Source organism: Rhinoraja longicauda, chromosome 19, assembly GCF_053455715.1.
Source record: "Rhinoraja longicauda isolate Sanriku21f chromosome 19, sRhiLon1.1, whole genome shotgun sequence".
NCBI classification, from domain to species: domain Eukaryota; kingdom Metazoa; phylum Chordata; class Chondrichthyes; order Rajiformes; family Arhynchobatidae; genus Rhinoraja; species Rhinoraja longicauda.
Window position 1 is genome coordinate 3,372,230 of NC_135971.1, and position 25,765 is coordinate 3,397,994.

The 25,765-nt window shown below is 53.7% G+C and overlaps 2 protein-coding genes and 1 long non-coding RNA gene across 3 annotated transcripts in view; all 3 read right to left on the bottom strand.

Annotated features, from left to right (window-relative positions):
• Positions 1–2,583, bottom strand: part of LOC144602499 (butyrophilin-like protein 1) — a gene marked incomplete at its 3' end in the record, with an annotated part of 32,876 nt that extends 30,293 nt beyond the window's left edge. Inside the window, exon 1 of the mRNA XM_078415630.1 lies at positions 2,496–2,583. The remainder of the gene's footprint in view (positions 1–2,495) is intronic.
• LOC144603008 (zinc-binding protein A33-like) overlaps positions 1–25,765 on the bottom strand; it is an 852,507-nt gene that overhangs the window by 637,988 nt on the left and 188,754 nt on the right.
• LOC144602632 (uncharacterized) lies at positions 11,201–23,483 on the bottom strand. Its single transcript, XR_013548471.1, has 4 exons — positions 23,373–23,483; positions 23,179–23,216; positions 18,199–18,238; positions 11,201–11,416 (listed from the first exon to the last, which is right to left on the bottom strand). It is a non-coding gene; the product is annotated as an uncharacterized LOC144602632 (long non-coding RNA).

Here is a 25,765-nt window from a genome sequence, read left to right on the forward strand (position 1 = left end):
CCACACACATTGCCTGACCCGCTGAGTTACTCCAGCACTTTGTACCTTTAATTCATAAACCAGCATCTGCAGTTCCTTTCTCCCCGCACCGCCTGACCTGCTGAGTTACTCCAGCACTTTGTACCTTTAATTTGTAAGTCAGCATCTGCAGTTCCTTTCTCCACACACACTGCCAGACCCGCTGAGTTACTCCAGCACTTTGTACCTTTAATTCATAAACCAGCATCTGCAGTTCCTTTTTCCACACACACTTCCTGCCCTGCTGAGTTACTCCAGCACTTTGTACCTTTAATTTGTAAACCAGCATCTGCAGTTCCTTTTTCCACACACACTGCCTCACCCGCTGAGTTACTCCAGCACTTTGTACCTTTAATTTGTAAACCAGCATCTGCAGTTCCTTTCTCCACACACACCATTTGTCCCAGTGTTACACCAGCACTTTGTCTCTTTAATTTGTAAACCAGCATCTGCAGTTCCTTTCTCCACACACACTGCCTCACCCGCTGAGTTACTCCAGCACTTTGAACCTTTAATTTGTAAACCAGCATCTGCAGTTCCTCTCTACACAATCTGCCTGACCCGCTGAGTTACTCCACAACTTTGTCTCTTTAATTCATAAACCAGCTGCAGTTCCTTTCTCCACACACACTGCCTGACCTGCTGAGTTACTCCAGCACTTTGTACCTTTAATTTGTAAACCAGCATCTGCAGTTCCTTTTTCCACACACACACTGCCTCACCCGATGAGTTACTCCAGCACTTTGTACCTTTAATTCATAAACCAGCATCTGCAGTTCCTTTCCACACACACCGCCTGATCTGCTGAGTTACTCCAGCACTTTGTGTCTTTAATTCGTAAACCAGCATCTGCAGTTCCTTTTTCCACACACACACTGCCTCACCCGCTGAGTTACTCCAGCACTTTGTACCTTTAATTTGTAAACCAGCATCTGCAGTTCCTCTCTACACAATCTGCCTGACCCGCTGAGTTACTCCAGCACTTTGTACCTTTAATTTGTAAACCAGCATCTGCAGTCCCTTTCCAGAGAAACTCCCTGACCCGCTGAGTTACTCCAGCACTTTGTGTCTTTTTCTTTGTAAACCTGCATCTGCAGTTCCCCTGTCTCCACCATGAAGTCGCCAGGCTTTGCCGACGGAGGGGGGCGTTTAGCAGACCCCCGTGGCCGGGAAAGCGACCCCCGGAGACCGACCACCCACCCCCCCCAAACTCCAGCTAGTTTAACCTTTAAGTCAATAGACAATAGGTGCAGGAGGAGGCCATTCGGCCCTTCGAGCCTGTACGCACCGCCATTCAATGTGATCGTGGCTGATCATTCTCAATCAGTACCCCGTTCCTGCCTTCTCCCCATACCCCCTGACTCCGCTATCATTAAGAGCTCTATCCAGCTTTCTCTTGAATGCATTCAGAGAATTGGCCTCCACTGCCTTCTGAGGCAGAGAATTCCACAGATTCACAACTCTCTGACTGAAAAAGTTCTTCCTCATCTCTGCTCTAAATGGCCGACCCCTTATTCTTAAACTGTGTGGCCTCTGGTTCTGGACTCCCCCAACATTGGGAACATGTTTCCTGCCTCTAACGTGTCCAACCCCTTAATAACCTTATACGTTTCGATAAGATCCCCTCTCATCCTTCTAAATTCCAGTGTATACAAGCCTAGTCGCTCCAGTCTTTCAACATATGACAGTCCTGCCATCCCAGGAATTAACCTAGTAAACCTACGCTGCACGCCCTCAATAGCTGCTGGAGGCAACATGGTCACGACAGAGAATTTGCAACACCCACACACATACACACATCCCACACCCACACACACACACACACACCACACACATATACCCACACACATATACCCACACACATATACCCACACACATATACCCACACACCACACACTTATACATCCACACACCCCACACCCCACACCCACACACATATACCCACACACCACACACTCATACATCCACACACACCCCACACACACACACCACACACTCATCCATCCACACACACACACACACACCCCACACACACATATACACACACACCACACACTCATCCATCCACACACACACACACACCCCCCACACACACATATACACACACACCACACACACTCATACATCCACACACACACCCCACACACACCCCACACACACTCATACATCCACACACACACCCCACACACACCCCACACACACCCACACACACTCATACATCCACACACACACCCCACACACACACCACACACACACACACACTCATACATCCACACACACCCCCCCACACACACCCCCCCCCCCCCCACACACACACATATACACACACACATATACCCACACACATATACACACACACACCCCACACACACTCATACATCCACACACACACCCCCCACAAACACACACACACACACACCCAGAGGTCCAACTGCCCTTCCTCCAACTCTTCAATGTAACTCCCCAGGTGGTCTTACCTGGACCTGCAGGGTCCCAGGTCACATCAGACCAGGCGAGGCCCAAGACCAGAAGATGGTGGTTTAACTAACTCTACTTTCGTTTTGCTTCTGGGCGAGGCTTTCTCTGGAAAATCTCTCTGCCAAGTCCAACCCTCCCCCCTGATGCACAACAAGGGAACTGCAAACTAAGTTTCAACCAAAGATCTCCACCCACCAGCCACAACACAGCGACCACTGGCAGGCGAAGCGAATGACATTGATCATAGAAAATAAGTGCAGGAGGAGGCCATTCGGCCCTTCGAGCCTGTACGCACCGCCATTCAATAGACAATAGACAATAGGTGCGGGAGTAGGCCATTCAGCCCTTCGAGCCTGTACGCACCGCCATTCAATGCGATCATGGCCGATCACTCTCAATCAGTACCCCGTTCCTGCCTTCTCCCCATACCCCCTCACTCCGCTATCCTTAAGAGCTCTATCCAGCTCTCTCTTGAAAAGCATCCAACGAACTGGCCTCCACTGCCTTCTGAGGCAGAGAATTCCACACCTTCACCACTCTCTGACTGAAAAAGTTCTTCCTCATCTCCGTTCTAAATGGCCTACCCCTTATTCTTAAACTGTGGCCCCTTGTTCAGGTCAGGACTCCCCCAACATTGGGAACATGTTTCCTGCCTCTAATGTGTCCAATCCCCTAATTATCTTATATGTTTCAATAAGATCCCCCCTCATCTTTCTAAATTCCAGTGTATACAAGGCTGAACATCCAACTCAATATCATGTACCTGCCTTCTCTCCATACCCCCCTGATCCCTTTAGCCACAAGGGCCACATCTAACTCCTTTCTAGTTCCTTCTCACCTCAGTTTTAAATAGCCTCCCCTTTATTCTTAGACTGTGTGGCCCCTGTTTCTGGACTCCCCCAACATTGGGAACAATTTTTCCTGCATCTAGCTTGTCCCGGTCCTTTTATAATTTCATCCTTCTAAACTCCAGTGAATACGAACGATTTTTTTCCCGCAACATCTTACTTGTGGAAAATGTGCAGAGTTAATTTGAGGAAGGATATTCTTGCTATTGAGGGCGTGCAGCGTAGGTTCACTAGGTTAATTCCCGGAATGGCGGGACTGTCGTATGTTGAAAGACTGGAGCGACTGGGCTTGTATACACTGGAATTTAGAAGGATGAGAGGGGATCTTATCGAAACGTATAATATTATTAAGGGGTAGGACACGTTAGAGGCAGGAATCATGTTCCCAATGTTGGGGGAGTCCAGAACCAGGGGCCACACAGTTTAAGAATAAGGGGTGGGCTATTTAGAACGGAGATGAGGAAAAACATTTTCAGTCAGAGAGTTGTAAATCTGTGGAATTCTCTGCCTCAGAGGGCAGTGGAGGCCAATTCTCTGAATGCATTCAAGAGAGAGCTAGATAGAGCTCTTAAGGATAGCGGAGTCAGGGGGTACGGGGAGAAGGCAGGAACGGGGTACTGATTGAGAATGATCATCACGTTGAATGGCGGTGCGTACAGGCTCGAAGGGCCGAATGGCCTACTCCTGCACCTATTGTCTATTGATGTGCGATTTAAAGAATAGAAACATAGAAACATAAAAAATAGGTGCAGGAGTAGGCCATTCGGCCCTTCGAGCCTGTACGCACCGCCATTCAACATGATCATGGCTGATCATCCAACTCAGTATCCCGTACCTGCCTTCTCTCCATACCCCCTGATCCCTTTAGCCACAAGGGCCACATCTAACTCCCTCTAAAAGGTTTGTGTGTTTGTGAGTCTAGGTTCCTGTGAAGCTGTAGCAAGCGAGATTTTCAATGTCCCCGTACATCATAGAACAATAAACTTCAGCTTGAAAGTACAAACTGAGAATAAAACTCAAAGTGCTGGAGGAACTCAGCGGGTCAGGCATCGCTGGTCAGACTGAAAGGAAGCATGCAGGTACAGCAGGCAGTGAAGAAAGCCAATGGCATGTTGGCCTTCATAACAAGAGGAGTTGAGTATAGGAGCAAAGAGGTCCTTCTGCAGTTGTACAGGGCCCTAGTGAGACCACACCTGGAGTACTGTGTGCAGCTTTGGTCTCCAAATTTGAGGAAGGATATTCTTGCTATGGAGGGCGTGCAGCGTAGGTTCACTAGGTTAATTCCCGGAATGGCGGGACTGTCGTATGTTGAAAGGCTGGAGCAATTAGGCTTGCGTACACTGGAATTTAGAAGGATGAGGGGGGATCTTATTGAAACATATAAGATAATTAAGGGATTGGACACATTAGAGGCAGGAAACATGTTCCCAATGTTGGGGGAGTCCAGAACAAGGGGCCACAGTTTGAGAATAAGAGGTCGGCCATTTAGAACGGAGATGAGGAAGAAATTTTTCAGTCAGAGAGTGGTGAAGGTGTGGAATTCTCTGCCTCAGAAGGCAGTGGAGGCCAGTTCGTTGGATGCTTTCAAGAGAGAGCTGGATAGAGCTCTTAAGGATAGCGGAGTGAGGGGGTATGGGGAGAAGGCAGGAACGGGGTACTGATTGAGAGTGATCAGCCATGATCGCATTGAAAGGCGGTGCGTACAGGCTCGAAGGGCTGAATGGCCTCCTCCTGCACCTATTGTCTATTGTCTATTGTCTCTAGACCGCATTTGGAGTATTGTGAGCAGTTTTGGACACCGTATCTGAGGATGGACGTGCTGGCTCTGGAGAAGATCCAGAGGAGGTTTACAAGGACGATCCCAGGAATGAGTGGGTTAACCTATGTGTATGTATGTATGTAGGTCCCAATCGACAATAGGTGCGGGAGTAGGCCATTCGGCCCTTCGAGCCTGTACGCACCGCCATTCAATGTGATCATGGCTGATCATTCTCAATCAGTACCCCGTTCCTGCCTTCTCCCCATACCCCCTGACTCCGCTATCCTTAAGAGCTCCATCTCGCTCTCTCTTGAATGCAATGTGATCATGGCTGATCATTCTCAATCAGTACCCCGTTCCTGCCTTCTCCCCGTACCCCCTGACTCCGCTATCCTTAAGAGCTCTATCCAGCTCTCTCTTGAATGCATTCAGAGAATTGGCCTCCACTGCCCTCTGAGGCAGAGAATTCCACAGATTCACAACTCTCTGACTGAAAAAGGTTTTTCCTCATCTCCGTTCTAAATGGCCGACCCCTTATTCTTAAACTGTGTGGCCCCTGGTTCTGGACTCCCCCAACATTGGGAACGTGTTTCCTGCCTCTAATGTGTCCAACCCCCTAATAATCTTGTACGTTTCGATCAGATCCCCTCTCATCCTTCTAAATTCCAGTGTATACAAGCCTAGTCGCTCCAATTGGCTTGGTAAATGTAAAAATTGTCCCGAGTGTGTGTAGGATAGTGTTAGCGTGCGGGGATCGCTGGTCGGCGCGGACCCGGTGGGCCGAAGGGCCTGTTTCCGCACTGTATCTCTAAACTAACCATCCACAATCAGTAGAGCGTTTGTGGGCACTGGGCCTGTACTCGCTGGAGTTTAGAAGGATGAGGGGGAACCTCATTGAAACGTCACGGAATAGTGAGCGGCCTCGATAGAGTGGATGTGGAGAGGATGTTTCCACTAGTGGGAGAGTCTAGGACCAGAGGGCACAGCCTCAGAATTAAAGGACGTTCCTTCAGGAAGGAGATGAGGAGGAATCTCTTTAGTCAGAGGGTGGTGAATCTGTGGGATTCTTTGCCACAGGCGGCTGTGGAGGCCACAAGTCAGTGGATATATTTAAGGCAGAGACAGATAAGGCAGGAAACATGTTCCCAATGTTGGGGGAGTCCAGAACAAGGGGCCACACAGTTTAAGAATAAGGGGTAGGCCATTTAGAACGGAGATGAGGAAGAACTTTTTCAGTCAGAGAGTGGTGAAGGTGTGGAATTCTCTGCCTCAGAAGGCAGTGGAGGCCAGTTCGTTGGATGCTATCAAGAGAGAGCTGGATAGAGCTCTTAAGGATAGCGGAGTGAGGGGGTATGGGGAGAAGGCAGGAACGGGGTACTGATTGAGAGTGATCAGCCATGATCGCATTGAATGGCGGTGCTGGCTCGAAGGGCTGAATGGCCTACTCCTGCACCTATTGTCTATTGTTGATTAACATAGAAACGTAGAAAATAGGACATTCGGCCCTTCGAGCCTGTACGCACCGCCATTCAATATGATCATGGCTGATCATCCAACTCAGTATCCCATACCTGCCTTCTCTCCATACCCCCTGATCCCTTTAGCCACAAGGGCCATATCTAACTCCCTGTTAAATATAGCCAATGAACCGGCCTCAACTACCTTCTGTGGCAGAGAATTCCACAGATTTACCACTCTCTGTGTGAAAATAAACGGTCCTAAAAGACTTCCCCCTTATCTTTAAACTGTGTGGCCCCTTGTTCTGGACTTCCCCAACATCGGGAACAATCTTCCTGCATCTAGCCTGTCCAACCCCTTAAGAATTTTGTAAGTTTCTATAAGATCCCCCCTCAATCTTCTAAATCCCAGCGAGTACAAGCCGAGTCTATCCAGTCTTTCTTCATATGAAAGTCCTGCCATCCCAGGGATCAATCTGGTGAACCTTCTCTGTACTCCCTCTATGGCAAGAATGTCTTTCCTCAGATTAGGAGACCAAAACTGTACGCAATACTCCAGGTGCGGTCTCACCAATGCCCTGTACAACTGCAGCAGAACCTCCCTGCTCCTATACTCAAATCCCCTCGCTATAATAATAATAATAATGCATTTTATTTATATAGCGCTTTTCATATACTCAAAGACGCTTTACAGAGATTTAGAGAACATAGGGAAATGAATAAATAGATAAATAAGTAAATAAGTAAACGAACAGAGAAAGGAGACAGTAGGTGAGGTGACCTTCAGTGGTTGAAGGCAGTACTGAACAGGTGAGACTTCAGTGATGTTTTGAATGTGGTGAGTGTGGAGGAGTCTCTGATGGTTTGGGGTAGTGAGTTCCAGAGGGTGGGAGCAGCGATGGAGAAAGCCCTGTCCCCCCAGGATCTGAGTTTGGTCCGGATGTGGGGGGATAGGAGATTGGCAGCAGCAGAGCGGAGGGTGCAGGTGGGAGTGTGCCTGTGGAGGAGGTCGGTCAGGTAGGATGGGGCCAGGTTATGGAGGGCTTTGTAGGTTATGAGGAGGATTTTGTACTGGATTATCTGGGGGATGGGGAGCCAGTGGAGTTTGTAAAGGACGGGGGTGATATGGCCACGGATCGGGGAGTGGGTGAGTAGACGGGCGGCGGAGTTTTGAATGTGTTGAAGTTTACTGAGGGTGCGCCATAGAGGAGGCTGTTGCAGTAGTCCAGACGGGAGGTGATGAAGGCGTGGATGAGGGTTTCTGCAGCTGTGGAGGAGAGGGATGGACGGAGACGGGCGATGTTTTTGAGGTGGAAGAAGGCTGTCTTTGTGATGTGTTTGATGTGTTTGTCGAAGGAGAGGGTTTGATCAAAGATGATTCCAAGATTCCGGATGTGAGGGGTGGTGGATACTGGGTATGCCATAATGGTATGCCAACATACCATTCGACATATGTTGAAAGACTGGAGCGACTGGGCTTGTATACACTGAAATTTAGAAGGATGAGAGGGGATCTTATTGAAACGTATAAGATTATTAAAGGGTTGGACACGTTAGAGGCAGGAAACATGTTCCCAATGTTGGGGAGAGTCCAGAACCAGAACTGTCCAGGACAGTTTAAGAATAAGGGGTCGGCCATTTAGAACGGAGACGAGGAAAAAAAATTTCAGTCAGAGAGTTGTGAATCTATGGAATTCTCTGCCTCAGAAGGCAGTGGAGGCCAATTCTCTGAATGCTTTCAAGAGAGAGCTAGATAGAGCTCTTAAGGATAGCGGAGTCAGGGGGTATGGGGAGAAGGCAGGAACGGGGTACTGATTGGGAATGATCATCACGTTGAATGGCGGTGGTGGCTCGAAGGGCTTTTTTTACAAGCCGAGTCTATCCAGTCTTTCTTCAATATGAAAGTCCTGCCATCCCAGGAATCAATCTGGTGAACCTTCTCTGTACTCCCTCTATGGCAAGAATGTCTTCCCTCAGAGTAGGAGACCTGAGTGCGGGTGTCAGGGGTTGTGGGGAGAAGGCAGGAGAACGGGGTTGAGGGAGGGAGAGATAGATCAGCCGTGATCGAATGGCGGAGTAGACTCGATGGGCCGAATGGCCTAATTCTCCTCCTATCTAGGTTTGCGGATGACACGAAGCTGGGGGGCAGTGTTAGCTGCGAGGAGGATGCTAGGAGGCTGCAGAGTGACTTGGATAGATTAGGCGAGTGGGCAAATGCATGGCAGATGCAATATAATGTGGATAAATGTGAGGTTATCCTCTTTGGCGGCAAGAACAGGAAAGCAGAGTATTACCTGAATGGTGACCGATTGGGAGAAGGGGAGATGCAACGTGACCTGGGTGTCGTGGTGCACCAGTCATTGAAAGTAGGCATGCAGGTGCAGCAGGCAGTGAAGAAAGCCAATGGTATGTTGGCATTCATAGCAAGAGGATTTGAGTATAGGAGCAGGGAGGTTCTGCTGCAGTTGTACAGGGCATTGGTGAGACCGCACCTGGAGTATTGTGTGCAGTTTTGGTCTCCTAACCTGAGGAAAGACGTTCTTGCCTTAGCGGGAGTACAGAGAAGGTTCACCAGATTGATCCCTGGGATGGCGGGACTTTCATATGAAGAAAGACTGGATAGACTCGGCTTGTACTCGCTGGAATTTAGAAGACTGAGGTGGGATCTTATAGAAACATATAAAATTCTTAAGGGGTTGGAGAGGCTAGATGCGGGAAGATTGTTCCCGATGTTGGGGGAGTCCAGAACCAGGGGTCACAGCTTAAGGATAAGGGGGAAGTCTTTTAGGACCGAGATGAGAAAACATTTCTTCACACAGAGAGTGGTGAGTCTGTGGAATTCTCTGCCACAGAAGGTAGTTGAGGCCGGTTCATTGGCTATATTTAAGAGGGAGTTAGATGTGGCCCTTGTGGCTAAAGGGATCAGGGGGTATGGAGAGAAGGCAGGTACGGGATACTGAGCTGGATGATCAGCCATGATCATATTGAATGGCGGTGCGTACAGGCTCGAAGGGCCGAATGGCCTACTCCTGCACCTATTTTCTATGTTTCTATGGCTTATGACCTTAAGATGACTGAGAAGCCATCTCATTCCTTGCGTTATGGATCGGAAGATTCATTTCTTTACACATTTCATTCCGTAATCCTTGGGTAAAACATGATCTTTGGAAAGTTAGACATCTAACTGTGTGTGTGTGTGAGTATATGCGTATTTGTACGTACAGTATGTGTGTACACCAACCAGCCAAAACATTATGACCCGATGAGCCAAAACATTGTGCCCACCTGCCCACTATGCTGTTGGTCCTCCGTGTGCAGCCCCGTACGCAGCAGGGTGCGATGGCACTGTGTATTGTGACACATTCCTCCCGTGACCGCCGTTGAACATTTTCCGTGACTTGTGCCACAGTCGACCTTCTGTCGGTTCGGACCAGACGGGATCGCCTTCGTTGCCCTCGCGCGTCGGCGAGCCTCGGGCGCCCAACACCCTGCCTGTCGCCGGTTTGTGGTTTCTGCCCTCCTCGGACCGCTGTCGGTCGGCCGGTACTCACCACTGCTGACCGGGAGCACCCCACAAGCCTTGCCGTTTCACAGATGCTCTGACCCAGTCGTCTGGCCAGAACAATTTGGCCCCTTGTCAAAGTGGCTCGGGTCTTTACTCCTGCCCATTTCTCCTGCATCCAGCACGTCAACTTCAAGAACTGACTGTCCACTTGCTGCCTGATATATCCCACCCCTTGACAGGTGCCATTGTAACAAGATAATCAATGGTATTCACTTCGCCTGTCGGTGGTCAGGATGTTTTGGCTGATCGGTGTGTGTGTATATACGCACTGAACTTTTTTCTGGTTTGTTAACACAGCATTCTATGTTGGGCCGAATGGCCTGATACTGCTCCGATCCTACGAAGAAAGCCAATGGAATGTTGGCCTTCATAACAAGAGGAGTTGAGTATAGGAGCAAAGAGGTCCTTCTGCAGTTGTACAGGGCCCTAGTGAGACCGCACCTGGAGTACTGTGTGCAGTTTTGGTCTCCACATTTGAGGAAGGATATTCTTGCTATTGAGGGCGTGCAGCGTAGGTTCACTAGGTTAATTCCCGGAATGGCGGGACTGTCATAAGTTGAAAGACTGGAGCGACTAGGCTTGTATACACTGGAATTTAGAAGGATGAGAGGGGATCTTATCGAAACGTATAAGATTATTAAGGGGTTGGACACGTTAGAGGCAGGAAACATGTTCCCAATGTTGGGGGAGTCCAGAACCAGGGGCCACACAGTTTAAGAATAAGGGGTCGGCCATTTAGAACAGAGATGAGGAAAAACCTTTTTAGTCAGAGAGTTGTGAATCTGTGGAATTCTCTACCTCAGAGGGCAGTGGAGGCCAATTCTCCGAATACATTCAAGAGAGAGCTGGATAGAGCTCTTAAGGATAGCGGAGTCAGGGGGTACGGGGAGAAGGCAGGAACGGGGCACTGATTGAGAATGATCGGCCATGATCACATTGAATGGCGGTGCGTACAGGCTCGAAGGGCCGAATGGCCTCCTCCTGCGTCTATTGTCTATGAACATGAGACGGCTCTTGCAAAGATGTGCAGCCACACATTCCCGAAACTGAACAATGAACTACGACCACAGACAGCTTGGGGGGAACACACACGCACACGCGCTTTATTGAGCCTCAGTGCACACGGAAGACACGGCAAAAATAATTGTATACAACACGCGAAAAGCCCTTCACCCAACAAGGTTCGTCACACGCTCATGAAGCAGAGGGGAGGGAGGTCGAAGAGATAACTGGAGTAGGTCTATTCTGCTTTCCGTAGAGGCGATTCGGCAAAGGCATCACCAACGAAAAGCTGGAATACAAAATCCATGTTTAGCAGTCAACACCACAACCTCAAATAAGCTCTGAACTGCATAAGACTTATTATTATTGCACTATTATTGGGGGCTTTTAGGTGTACGTGTGCGTGTGTTTCAATAGGCAATAGGTGCAGGAGTAGGCCATTCGGCCCTTCGAGCCTGTACGCACCGCCATTCAATGTGATCTGAAGATCACAATGAATGATGGAAGAACGTCTGAAGAAGGGTCTCGACCCGAAACGTCACCCATTCCTTCTCTCCCAAGATACTGCCTGACCTGCTGAGTTACTCCGGCATTTTGTGAATAAATACCTTCGATTTGTACCAGCATCTGCAGTTATTTTCTTATACAATGTGATCATGGCTGATCATCCAGCTCAGTACCCCGTACCTGCCTTCTCTCCATACCCCCTGATCCCTTTAGCCACAAGGGCCACATCTAACTCCCTCTTAAATATAGCCCCAATGAACTGGCCTCAACTGCCTTCTGTGGCAGAGAATTCCACAGACTCACCACTCTCTGTGTGAAGAAATGTTTTCTCATCTCGGTCCTAAAAGACTTCCCCCTTATCCTTAAGTTGTGACCCCTTGTTCTGGACTCCCCCAACATCGGGAACAATCTTCCCGCATCTAGCCTCTCCAACCCCTTAAGAATTTTATATGTTTCTATAAGATCCCCCCTCAGTCTTCTAAATTCCAGCGAGTACAAGCCGAGTATATCCAGTCTTTCTTTCTTCATTCTCAATCAGTTCCCCGTTCCTGCCTTCTCCCCATACCCCCTGACTCCGCTATCCTTAAGAGCTCTATCTAGCTCTCTCTTGAATGCGTTCAGAGAATTGGCCTCCACTGCCTTCTGAGGCAGAGAATTCCACAGATTTACAACTCTATGACTGAAAAAGTTTTTCCTCATCTCCGTTCTAAATGGCCGACCCCTTATTCTTAAACTGTGTGGCCCCTGGTTCTGGACTCCCCCAACATTGGGAACATGTTTCCTGCCTCTAACGTGTCCAACCCCTTAATAATCTTATACGTTTCGATAAGATCCCCTCTCATCCTTCTAAATTCCAGTCTATACAAGCCCAGTCTTTCAACATACGACAGTCCCGCCATTCCGGGAATTAACCTGGTAAACCTACGCTGCACGCCCTCAGAGGGTGGGAGAGTTTAGGACCAGAGGGCACAGCCTCAGAATTAAAGGGCGTTCTTTTAGGAAGGAGATGAGGAGGAATTTCTTTAGTCAGAGGGTGGTGAATCTGTGGGATTCTTTGCCACAGACGGCTGTGGAGGCCACAAGGCAGAGATAGATAGATTCTTGATTAGTGCGGGTGTCAGGGGCTATGGGGAGAAGGCAGAGGCCACATCTGGAGTATTGTGTGCAGTTTTGGTCTCCTAATTTGAGGAAGGACGTCCTTGCTATTGAGGCAGTGCAGCGTAGGTTCATGAGCTTAATTCCGGGATGGCGGAACTGACATATGAGGAAAGATTGGAAAGACTGGGCTTGTATTCACTGGAGTTTAGAAGGATGAGAGGGGGATCTTATAGAAACATATAAAATTATAAAAGGACTGGACAAGCACGATGCAGGAAAAACGTTCCCAATGTTGGGGGAGTCCAGAACCAGGGGCCACACAGTCTAAGAATAAAGGGGAGGCCATTTAAAACTGAGGTGAGAAGGAACTTTTTCACCCAGAGAGTTGTGAATCTGTGGAATTCTCTGCCACAGAGGGCAGTGGAGGCCAAATCACTGGATGAATTTAAGCATTAGATAGAGCTCTAGGGGCTAGTGGAATCAAGGGATATGGGGAGAAGGCAGGCACGGGTTACTGATTGTGGACAATCAGCCATGATCACAATGAATAATGGAAGAACGTCTGAAGAAGGGTCTCGACCCGAAACGTCACCCATTCCTTCTCTCCCGAGATGCTGCCTGACCTGCTGAGTTACTCCGGCATTTTGTGAATAAATACCTTCGATTTGTACCAGCATCTGCAGTTATTTTGTTATACAATGAATGATGGTGCTGGTTCGAAGGGCCGAGTGGCCTCCTCCTGCACCTATTTTCTATGTGATGGGGTTAGGAGGGAGGGATAGATCAGCCTTGATTGAATGGCGTAGACTCGATGGGCTGAATGGCCTAATTCTGCTATCACTTATAGTGGATAAATGTGAGGTTATCCACTTTGGCGGCAAGAACAGGAAAGCAGAGTATTACCTGAATGGTGGCCGATTAGGAGAAGGGGAGATGCAACGTGACCTGGGTGTCGTGGTGCACCAGTCATTGAAAGTAGGCATGCAGGTGCAGCAGGCAGTGAAGAAAGCCAATGGTATGTTGGCATTCATAGCGAGGGGATTTGAGTATAGGAGCAGGGAGGTTCTGCTGCAGTTGTACAGGGCATTGGTGAGACCGCACCTGGAGTATTGCGTACAGTTTTGGTCTCCTAATCTGAGGAAAGACATTCTTGCCATAGAGGGAGTACAGAGAAGGTTCACCAGATTGATCCCTGGAATGGCAGGACTTTCATATGAAGAAAGACTGGATAGACTCGGCTTGTACTCGCTGGAATTTAGAAGATTGAGGGGGGATCTTATAGAAACTTACAAAATTCTTAAGGGGTTGGACAGGCTGGATGCGGGAAGATTGTTCCCGATGTTGGGGGAGTCCAGAACAAGGGGTCACACAGTTTAAGGATAAGGGGGAAGTCTTTTAGGACCGTTTTTTTCACACAGAGAGTGGTGAATCTGTGGAATTCTCTGCCACAGAAGGTAGTTGAGGCCAGTTCATTGGCTTTTTTTAAGAGGGAGTTAGATGTGGCCCTTGTGGCTAAAGGGATCAGGGGGGTATGGAGAGAAGGCAGGTACGGGATACTGAGCTGGATGATCAGCCATGATCATATTGAATGGCGGTGCGTACAGGCTCGAAGGGCCGAATGGCCTACTCCTGCACCTATTGTCTACGTTTCTATGACATTTCTGTGCACGTGTGTATATAAATATCATCTGTATATGTGTGAGTACATATACCCACACTGAACTTTTTTTATTCACAAAGTGCTGGAGTAACTCAGCGGGTCAGGCAGCATCTGGGGAGAGAAGGAATGGGTGACGTTTCGGGTGGAGACCCTTCTTCAGACTGATGTCAGGGGGGGGTGGGACAAAGGAATGATATAGGTGGAGACGGGAAGATAGAGGGAGATCTGGGAAGGAGGAGGGGAAGAGAGGGACAGAGGAACTATCTAAAGTTGGAGAAGTCGACGTTCATACCGCCGGGCCGCAAACTGCCCAGGCGAAATACGAGGTGCTGTTCCTCCAATTTCCGGCGGGCCTCACTATGGCACTGGAGGAGGCCCATGACAGAGAGGTCAGACTGGGAGTGGGAGGGGGAGTTAAAGTGCTGGGCCACCGGGAGATCAGTTGCGTTAATGCGGACCGAGCGCAGGTGTTGAGCGAAGCGATCGCCGAGCCTGCGCTTGGTTTCGCCGATGTAGATAAGTTGACATCTGGAGCAGCGGATGCAATAGATGAGGTTGGAGGAGGTGCAGGTGAACCTCTGTCTCACCTGGAAAGACCGTTTGGGTCCTTGGATGGAGTCGAGGGGGGAGGTAAAGGGACAGGTGTTGCATCTCGTGCGGTCGCGGGGGAAAGTGCCCGGGGTTGGGGTGGTTTGGGTAGGAAGGGACGAGCGGACCAGGGAGTTACGGAGGGAACGCGGAGAGGGGAGGGGATGGGAAGATGTGGCCAGTGGTGGGCCACAGCCTGGACTTTTTTAAACTTGTTTGTTATGTTGTTTACAGTTTTGGACCCCCGTATCTGAGGAAGGACGTGCTGGCTCTGGAGAGGGTCCAGAGGGGGGTTTACGAGAACGATCCCAGGAATGAGTGGGTTAACCTACGATGAGCGTTTGTCAGCACTGGGCCTGTACTCGCTGGAGTTTACATATCATATCATATGTATACAGCCGGAAACAGGCCTTTTCGGCCCTCCAAGTCCGCGCCGCCCAGCGATCCCCGCACACTAACACTATCCTACACCCACTAGGGACAATTTTTACATTTGCCCAGCCAATTAACCTACGTACCTGTACGTCTTTGGAGTGTGGGAGGAAACCGAAGATCTCGGAGAAAACCCACGCAGGTCACGGGGAGAACGTACAAACTCCTTACAGTGCAGCGCCCGTAGTCAGGATCGAACCTGAGTCTCCGGCGCTGCATTCGCTGTAAAGCAGCAACTCTACCGCTGCGCCACCGTGCCGCCCATGTTTACATATTGCATAGTGCTGTTGCAAGTAAGAACTTAATTGTTCTGTCTGGGACACAAGGCAATAAAACGCTCTTGACACTTGATCACAGAGTGCTGGAGTAACTCAGCGGGTCAGGCAGCATCTGCGGAGAACGCGGATAGGTGACGTTTCACAGAGTGCTGGAGTAACTCAGCGGGTCAGGCAGCATCTGTGGAGAACACGGATAGGTGAGGGGGGGATCTTATTGAAACGTATAAGATAATTAGGGGATTGGACACATTAGAGGCAGGAAACATGTTCCCAATGTTGGGGGAGTCCAGAACAAGGGGCCACACACAGTTTAAGAATAAGGGGTAGGCCATTTAGAACGGAGACGAGGAAGAACCTTTTTCAGTCAGAGAGTGGTGAAGGTGTGGAATTCTCTGCCTCAGAAGGCAGTGGAGGCCAGTTCGTTGGATGCTTTCAAGAGAGAGCTGGATAGAGCTCTTAAGGATAGCGGAGTGAGGGGGTATGGGGAGAAGGCAGGAACGGGGTACTGATTGAGAGTGATCAGCCATGATCGCATTGAATGGCGGTGCGTACAGGCTCGAAGGGCTGAATGGCCTCCTCCTGCGTCTATTGTCTATTGTCTATTGTGACGTTTCACAGAGTGCTGGAGTAACTCAGCGGGTCGGGCAGCATCTGCGGAGAACATGGATAGGTGACGTTTCACAGAGTGTTGGAGTAACTCAGCAGGTCAGGCAGCGTCTGTGGGGAACATGGATAGGTGACGTTTCAGAGTCGAGACCCTTCTTACCCGAAACATTTTGAGGAAGGACGTCCTTGCTATTGAGGCAGTGCAGCGTAGATTCACCAGGTTAATCCCCGGGATGGCGGGACTGTCGTACGAGGAAAGATTGGAAAGACTGGGCTTGTATTCACTGGGGTTTAGAAGGTTGAGAGGGGGATCTTATAGAAACGTATACAATTATAAAAGGACTGGACAAGCTAGATGCAGGAAAAATGTTCCCAATGTTGGGGGAGTCCAGAACCAGGGGCCACACACAGTCTTAGAATAAAGGGGAGGCCGTTTAAAACTGAGGTGAGAAGGAACTTTTTCACCCAGAGAGTTGTGAATGTGTGGGATTCTCTGCCACAGAGGGCAGTGGAGGCCGATTCACTGGATGGATTTAAGAGAGAGTTAGATAGAGCTCTAGGGGGCTAGTGGAATCAAGGGATATGGGGAGAAGGCAGGCACTGGTTACTGATTGTGGACGATCAGCCGTGATCACAATGAATGGCGGTGCGTACAGGCTCGAAGGGCCAAATGGCCTCCTCCTGCACCTATTTTCGATATTTCCAACAGACTGTCCCAGTCTGACCAACGTCTAATGTCCCGACCCGAAACGTCACCTATTCCTTTTGTCCGGAGATGCTGCCTGACCCGCTGAGTTACTCCAGCGCTCTGTGAAACGTCACCTATCCGTGTTCTCCGGAGATCTTATAGAAACGTATAAAATTATAAAAGGACTGGACAAGCTAGATGCAGGAAAAATGTTCCCAATGTTGGGGGAGTCCAGAACCAGGGGCCACACGCACAGTCTAAGAATAAAGGGGAGGCCATTTAAAACTGAGGTGAGAAGAAACGTTTTCACTGGGGAGAAGGAATGGGTGACATTTTGAGTGGAGACACTTTTTCAGGATCCCCATAGATGTTGCCTGACCTGCTCTGAGCTCCTCCGACATTTTGTCACAGGTGTACCGGGCCCAGGTGAGACCGCACCTGGAGTACTGTGTGCAGTTGTACCGGGCCCAGGTGAGACCGCACCTGGAGTACTGTGTGCAGTTTTGGTCTCCAAATTTGAGGAAGGATATTCTTGCTATTGAGGGCGTGCAGCGTAGGTTCACTAGGTTAATTCCCGGAATGGCGGGACTGTCGTATGTTGAAAGGCTGGAGCGACTGGGCTTGTATACACTGGAATTTAGAAGGATGAGAGGGGGGATCTTATTGAAACATATAAGATAATTAGGGGATTGGACACATTAGAGGCAGGAAACATGTTCCCAATGTTGGGGGAGTCCAGAACCAGGGGCCACACACACAGTTTAAGAATAAGGGGTCGGCCATTTAGAACGGAGATGAGGAAGAACTTTTTCAGTCAGAGAGTGGTGAAGGTGTGGAATTCTCTGCCTCAGAAGGCAGTGGAGGCCAGTTCGTTGGATGCTTTCAAGAGAGAGCTGGATAGAGCTCTTAAGGATAGCGGAGTGAGGGGGTATGGGGAGAAGGCAGGAACGGGGTACTGATTGAGAGAGATCAGCCATGATCGCATTGAATGGCGGTGCGTACAGGCTCGAAGGGCTGAATGGCCTCCTCCTGCACCTATTGTCTATTGTCTGTTGTCTATTGAACCCAGCCTCCCTCCTTGTCTGGTGGTGGCCAGAGGTGGGCTGATCTACCAGTGGGCAGGATACAGAGAAGCCCACCCTCGGCCAGTGGCGATGGGAACGAGTTTCGCCCCCACTCCCCACCCCTCACCCCCACCTACCCCATGTACCTACCCCTGCCCTCTGACAGCTCTCCACAGGGTCAGTTGCTCTTCTGAAAAAGAAATGAGGCAGAGCGGGTTTAGAGGAAGCATTCACTGTCTGCCCCCCCTCCCCTCCATTCCCCCCCCTCCATCCATCCCCCCCTTCCCCTCCCTCCATCCCTCCATCCCCCCCTCCCTCTCCATCCCAGCTCCCCTCCCTCTCTCCCTCCATCCTTCCCCCCTCCTGCCCTCCATCCCCCATTCCCTCTCACTCTCCCTCCCTCCATCCTCCCCTCCCTCCCTCCCTCTTTCCTCCCCTCACTCCCTCTCTCCCACCCTCCATCCCCCTTGCCTCCATCCCCCATTCCCTCTCACTCTCCCTCCCGCCATCCCCCCTTCCCTCCCTCCATCCTCCCCCTTTTCCCTCCCTCCATCCCTCCCCCCCTCCTGCACTCCCTCCCTCCCTCCCTCCATCCCCCTTGCCTCCATCCTCCATTCCCTCTCACTCTCCCTCCCGCCATCCCCCCTTCCCTCCCTCCATCCTCCCCCCTTTCCCTCCCTCCATCCCTCCCCCCCTCCTGCACTCCCTCCCTCCCTCCCTCCCTCCCTCCCTCCATCCTCCCCCCCTCTATCCCCCTTCCCTCCATCCCATCCTCCCTCCATCCCCCTCCTCCCTCCATCCCAACCCTTTCTTGCTCTCTATTCTCCCCTTCCCTCTCTCCCTCTCTCCCACCCACTCCCTTCCCCCCTCCATCCCCCTCCTCCCTCCCTCCATCTCACTCCATCCTCCCCCTCCCCTCACTCCCTCTCTCCCACCCACTCCCTTCCCCTCTGTCCATCCCCCCATCTCTCCCTCCCTCCATCCCCCTTCCCTCCATCCCCCATTCCCTCACTCTCCCTCCCTCCATCCTCCTCCTTTCCCTCCCTCCTCCCCCCTCTATCCCCCTTCCCTCCATCCTCCATTCCCTCACTCTCCCTCCCTCCATCCTCCCCTCCCTCCCTCCCTCCCTCCTTCCTCCCCCCCTCTATCCCCCTTCCCTCCATCCCCCATTCCCACGCTCCCTCTCTCCCACCCACTCCCTTTCCCTCCGTCCATCCCCCCATCTCTCCCTCCCCTCCCCCTCCATCCCAACCCCCTCCTGCTCTCAATCCTTCCATCCCTCCCTCGCTCCCTCTCTCCCACCCACTCCCTTCTCCCCCTCCCTCCATCCCCTCCTCACCCATTCCCTCGCTCCCTCTCCCACCCACTCCCTCCACTCCCCCCTCCCTCCCCATCCCCCCTCCTGCTCTCCATTCTCCCCCTCCCTGCCTCCCTCTCTCCCACCCAGTCCCTCCATCCTCCCCTCCCTCTCTTCCATCCTACATCCCCTCCTCCCTCCATCCCCTCCTCCCTCCATCCCAACCCTTTCCTGCTCTCTATTTTCCCCTACCCTCTCTCCCACCCAGTCCCTCCACTCCCTCCCTCTCACCCCCCCCTCCATCCTCCCCTTCCCCTCGCTCTCTCTCTCCCCCCTCCCTCCCTCCCTCCCCTTCCACTCGCTCCCTCTCTCCCACCCTCAATGCCCCTTCCCTCCCTCCCTCCCTCCCTCCATCCCCCTCCATCCTCCACACTTCCATCCTCCCCTTCCTCCCTCCACACTCCCTCCATCCTCCCCCCTCTCACCCTCCCTCCCTCCACCCTCCTGCTCTCCATTCTCCCCTCCCCCCCTTCCCTCTCTCCCTCCCTCACTCCATCCATCCCCCCCCTCCTCCCTCTATTCTCCCCATCCCTGCCTCCCTCTCCCTTCCCCCCTCCCTCCATCCTCCCCCCTTTCCCTCCCTCCCTCCTTCCTCCCCTCACTCCCTCTCTCCCACCCTCAATCCCCCTTCATCCCCCATTCCCTCCCTCTCTCCATCCCAATCCTCCGCCCTCCATCCCAATCCTCCCCCCCTCCATTCTCCCCCTTCCCTCTCTCCCTCCCTCACTCCATGCATCCCCCCCTCCATCCCCTCCCTCCACCTCCTCTCCCTCTCATCCTCCTCCACCCCCCCTCCCTCCCTCACTCCATCCCTCCCCCCCTCCTGCACTCCATTCTCCCCTTCCTTCCCTCTCACCCTCCCTCCATCCCCCTTCCCTCCATCCCCCATTCCCTCTCCCTCCCTCCCTCCATCCCAATCCTCCGCCCTCCATCCCAATCCTCCCCCCCCTCCATCCCTCCATTCTCCCCTTCCCTCTCTCCCTCCCTCACTCCATCCATCCCCCCCTCCATCCCTCCATTCTCCCCTTCCCTCTCTCCCTCCCTCTGTGAGGCAGCAACTCTACCTAAAGGCCTACTGTGTCCCTGTGTCCCTGTGTCCCTGTGTCCCTGTGTCCCTGTGTCCCTGTGTCTCTGTGTCCCTGTGTCCCTGTGTCCCTGTGTCCCCGTGTCCCTGTGTCTCTGTGTCCCTGTGTCCCTGTGTCCCTGTGTCTCTGTGTCCCTGTGTCTCTGTGTCCCTGTGTCCCCGTGTCCCCGTGTCCCCGTGTCCCCGTGTCCCGGTGTCCCTGTGTCCCTGTGTCCCTGTGTCTCTGTGTCCCTGTGTCCCGGTGTCCCGGTGTCCCTGTGTCCCTGTGTCTCTGTGTCCCTGTGTCTCTGTGTCCCTGTGTCCCTGTGTCCCTGTGTCCCTGTGTCCCTGTGTCCCTGTGTCCCTGTGTCCCTGTGTCTCTGTGTCCCTGTGTCCCTGTGTCCCTGTGTCCCTGTGTCTCTGTGTCCCTGTGTCCCTGTGTCCCTGTGTCCCTGTGTCCCTGTGTCCCTGTGTCCCTGTGTCCCTGTGTCCCTGTGTCCCTGTGTCCCTGTGTCTCTGTGTCCCTGTGTCTCTGTGTCCCTGTGTCTGTGTCCCTGTGTCCCTGTGTCCCTGTGTCCCTGTGTCTCTGTGTCCCTGTGTCCCTGTGTCTCTGTGTCCCTGTGTCCCTGTGTCCCTGTGTCCCTGTGTCTCTGTGTCCCTGTGTCCCTGTGTCTCTGTGTCCCTGTGTCTCTCTGTGTCCCTGTGTCCCTGTGTCCCTGTGTCTCTGTGTCCCTGTGTCTCTGTGTCCCTGTGTCTCTGTGTCCCTGTGTCCCCGTGTGTCCCTGTGTCCCTGTGTCTCTGTGTCCCTGTGTCCCTGTGTCTCTGTGTCCCTGTGTCCCTGTGTCCCTGTGTCCCTGTGTCCCTGTGTCCCTGTGTCTCTGTGTCTCTGTGTCTCTGTGTCCCTGTGTCCCTGTGTCCCTGTGTCCCTGTGTCCCTGTGTCTCTGTGTCCCTGTGTCCCTGTGTCCCTGTGTCCCTGTGTCCCTGTGTCTCTGTGTCCCTGTCCCTGTGTCTCGGTGTCCCTGTGTCTCTGTGTCCCTGTGTCCCTGTGTCCCTGTGTCCCTGTGTCCCTGTGTCTCTGTGTCTGTGTCCCTGTGTCCCTGTGTCTCTGTGTCCCTGTGTCTCTGTGTCCCTGTGTCTCTGTGTCCCTGTGTCCCTGTGTCCCTGTGTCCCTGTGTCTCTGTGTCTCTGTGTCTCTGTGTCTCTGTGTCCCTGTGTCCCTGTGTCTCTGTGTCCCTGTGTCCCTGTGTCCCTGTGTCCCTGTGTCTCTGTGTCCCTGTGTCCCTGTGTCCCTGTGTCTCTGTGTCTCTGTGTCCCTGTGTCCCTGTGTCCCTGTGTCCCTGTGTCCCTGTGTCTCTGTGTCCCTGTGTCCCTGTGTCCCTGTGTCCCTGTGTCCCTGTGTCCCTGTGTCTCTGTGTCCCTGTGTCCCTGTGTCCCTGTGTCCCTGTGTCTCTGTGTCCCTGTGTCCCTGTGTCCCTGTGTCTCTGTGTCCCTGTGTCCCTGTGTCCCTGTGTCCCTGTGTCCCTGTGTCTCTGTGTCTCTGTGTCTCTGTGTCCCTGTGTCCCTGTGTCCCTGTGTCCCTGTGTCCCTGTGTCCCCGTGTCTCCGTGTCTCTGTGTCCCTGTGTCTCTGTGTCCCTGTGTCCCTGTGTCCCTGTGTCTCTGTGTCTCTGTGTCCCTGTGTCCCTGTGTCTCTGTGTCCCTGTGTCCCCGTGTCCCCGTGTCCCCGTGTCTCCGTGTCCCGGTGTCCCTGTGTCCCTGTGTCCCTGTGTCCCTGTGTCCCTGTGTCCCTGTGTCCCTGTGTCCCTGTGTCCCTGTGTCCCTGTGTCCCTGTGTCCCTGTGTCCCTGTGTCCCTGTGTCCCTGTGTCCCTGTGTCTCTGTGTCTCTGTGTCCCTGTGTCTCTGTGTCCCTGTGTCCCTGTGTCTCTGTGTCCCTGTGTCCCTGTGTGTCTGTGTCCCTGTGTCCCTGTGTCCCTGTGTCCCTGTGTCTCTGTGTCCATGTGTCCCTGTGTCCCTGTGTCTCTGTGTCCCTGTGTCCCTGTGTCCCTGTGTCTCTGTGTCTCTGTGTCTCTGTGTCTCTGTGTCCCTGTGTGTCTGTGTCCCTGTGTCCCTGTGTCCCTGTGTCCCTGTGTCCCTGTGTCCCTGTGTCCCTGTGTCTGTGTCCCTGTGTCCCTGTGTCCCTGTGTCCCTGTGTCCCTGTGTCCCTGTGTCCCTGTGTCCCTGTGTCCCTGTGTCTCTGTGACTGTGTCCCTGTGTCCCTGTGTCCCTGTGTCCCTGTGTCTCTGTGTCCCTGTGTCCCTGTGTCCCTGTGTCCCTGTGTCCCTGTGTCTCTGTGTCCCTGTGTCCCTGTGTCTCTGTGTCCCTGTGTCCCTGTGTCCCTGTGTCCCTGTGTCCCTGTGTCTCTGTGACTGTGTCCCTGTGTCCCTGTGTCCCTGTGTCCCTGTGTCCCTGTGTCCCTGTGTCTCTGTGTCTCTGTGTCTCTGTGTCCCTGTGTCCCTGTGTCCCTGTGTCCCTGTGTCCCTGTGTCTCTGTGTCCCTGTGTCCCTGTGTCCCCGTGTCCCTGTGTCTCTGTGTCCCTGTGTCCCTGTGTCTCTGTGTCCCTGTGTCCCTGTGTCCCTGTGTCCCTGTGTCCCTGTGTCCCTGTGTCTCTGTGTCTCTGTGTCCCTGTGTCTCTGTGTCTCTGTGTCTCTGTGACTGTGACTGTGATCACTTACCTTGAGTTCCTCCTGTGTGTTCACTCCGGGGATGGTCACTGAGGGAGGAACAGAAAGCAGACAATTCAGACAGTAGACAGACACAAAACGCCGGAGTAACTCAGCGGGTCGGGCAGCATCTGTGGAGAACGTGGATAGGTGACGTTTCACAGAGTGCCGGAGTAACTCAGCGGGTCAGGCAGGTATAAACTCACCTTCGGGGAAGAGCCATTGGTGGAACATCTTGAGAGCTCCATAGAGGACGAAGGCACAGAGGAGAAGTCCAATGGCATCCTCTACCTTCAGTCCCGACACACCTGCAAGAACAGCCGGATGGTCAACTCACTGCCCACGAGCCCACACCCCCCACCCCTGACCCCCCTCCCTCTCCCCACCCCCCCACACACCCTGACCCCCACACACCCCTGACCCCCACACACACCCCTGACCCCCACGCACACACCCCTGACCCCCACATACATACCCCTGACCCCCACACACACCCCTGACCCCCCCACACACACACACCCCTGACCCCCACACACACACCCCTGACCCCCCCACACACACCCCTGACCCCACACACCCCTGCCCCCCCCACACACACCCGACCCCCACACACACCCCTGACCCCCACACACCCCTGACCCCCACACACACCCCTGACCCCCACACACACACCCCTGACCCCCACACACACCCCTGACCCCCACACACCCCTGACCCCCACATACACACCCCTGACCCCCCCACACACACCCCTGACCCCCCCACACACACCCCTGACCCCCACACACACCCCTGACCCCCACATACACACCCCTGACCCCCCACACACACCCCTGACCCCCCCACACACACCCCTGCCCCCCCCCACACACACCCGACCCCCACACACACCCCTGACCCCCACACACACCCCTGACCCCCACACACACCCTGACCCCCACACACACCCCTGACCCCCACACACACACCCCTGACCCCCACACACACCCCTGACCCCCACACACACCCCTGACCCCCACATACACACCCCTGACCCCCCCACACACACCCCTGACCCCCCCACACACACCCCTGACCCCCACACACACACCCGACCCCCACACACACCCCTGACCCCCACACACACCCCTGACCCCCCCACACACCCCTGACCCACACACACACCCCTGACCCCCCCACACACCCCTGACCCCCACACACACCCCTGACCCACACACACACCCCTGACCCCCCCACACACCCCTGACCCCCCCCACACACACCCCTGACCCACACACACCCCTGATCCCCACACACACCCCTGACCCACACACACACCCCTGACCCCCCCCACACACACCCCTGACCCCCCCCACACACACCCCTGACCCACACACACACCCCTGACCCCCACACACACCCCTGACCCACACACACACCCCTGACCCCCACACACACACCCCTGACCCCCACACACACACCCCTGACCCCCCCCCCCACACACACCCCTGACCTCCACACACACCCCTGACCCCCCTCCACACACACCCCTGACCTCCACACACACCCCTGACCCCCCCACACCCCTGACCCCCAGACACCCCTGACCCCCACACACACCCCTGACCCCCACACACACCCCTGACCCCCCCCCACACACACCCCTGACCCCCCACACACACACCCCTGACCCCCCCCACACACACCCCTGACCCCCACACACACCCCTGACCCCCCACACACACCCCTGACCCCCACACACACACCACTGACCCCCACACACACCCCTGACCCCCACACACACACCACTGACCCCCACACACCCCTGACCCCCACACACACCCATGACCCACACACACCCCTGACCCCCACACACACACCCCTGACCCCCACACACCCCTGACCCCCACATACACACCCCTGACCCCCACACACACACCACTGACCCCCACACACCCCTGACCCCCACACACACCCATGACCCCCACACACACCCCTGACCCCCCCACACACACCCCTGACCCCCACACACCCCTGACCCCCCCACACACCCCTGACCCCCACACACACCCCTGACCCCCCCACACACACCCCTGACCCCCACACACACCCCTGACCCCCCCACACACCCCTGACCCCCACACACACCCCTGACCCCCCCCCACACCCCTGACCCCCACACACACCCCTGACCCCCCCACACCCCTGACCCCCAGACACCCCTGACCCCCACACACACCCCTGACCCCCACACACACCCCTGACCCCCACACACACCCCTGACCCCTCCCCCACACACACCCCTGACCTCCACACACACCCCTGACCCCCCCCCCACACACACCCCTGACCTCCACACACACCCCTGACCCCCACACACACCCCTGACCCCCACACACACACCCCTGAACCCCCCACACACACCCCTGACCCCCAGACACCCCTGACCCCCACACCCACATCTGATGTTGGAGGGAGGGGGGGTGAGAAGGGAGGGGGGGGGGGAGGAGAGGAGGGAGGGAGGGGAGGTAGGGAGGAAGGGGAGGGAGGAGGGGAGGGAGGGAGGGTCAGTGGGGGGTGAGGGGGGGTCAGTCTCCGGCCTTTACCTGCCCCCATCAGG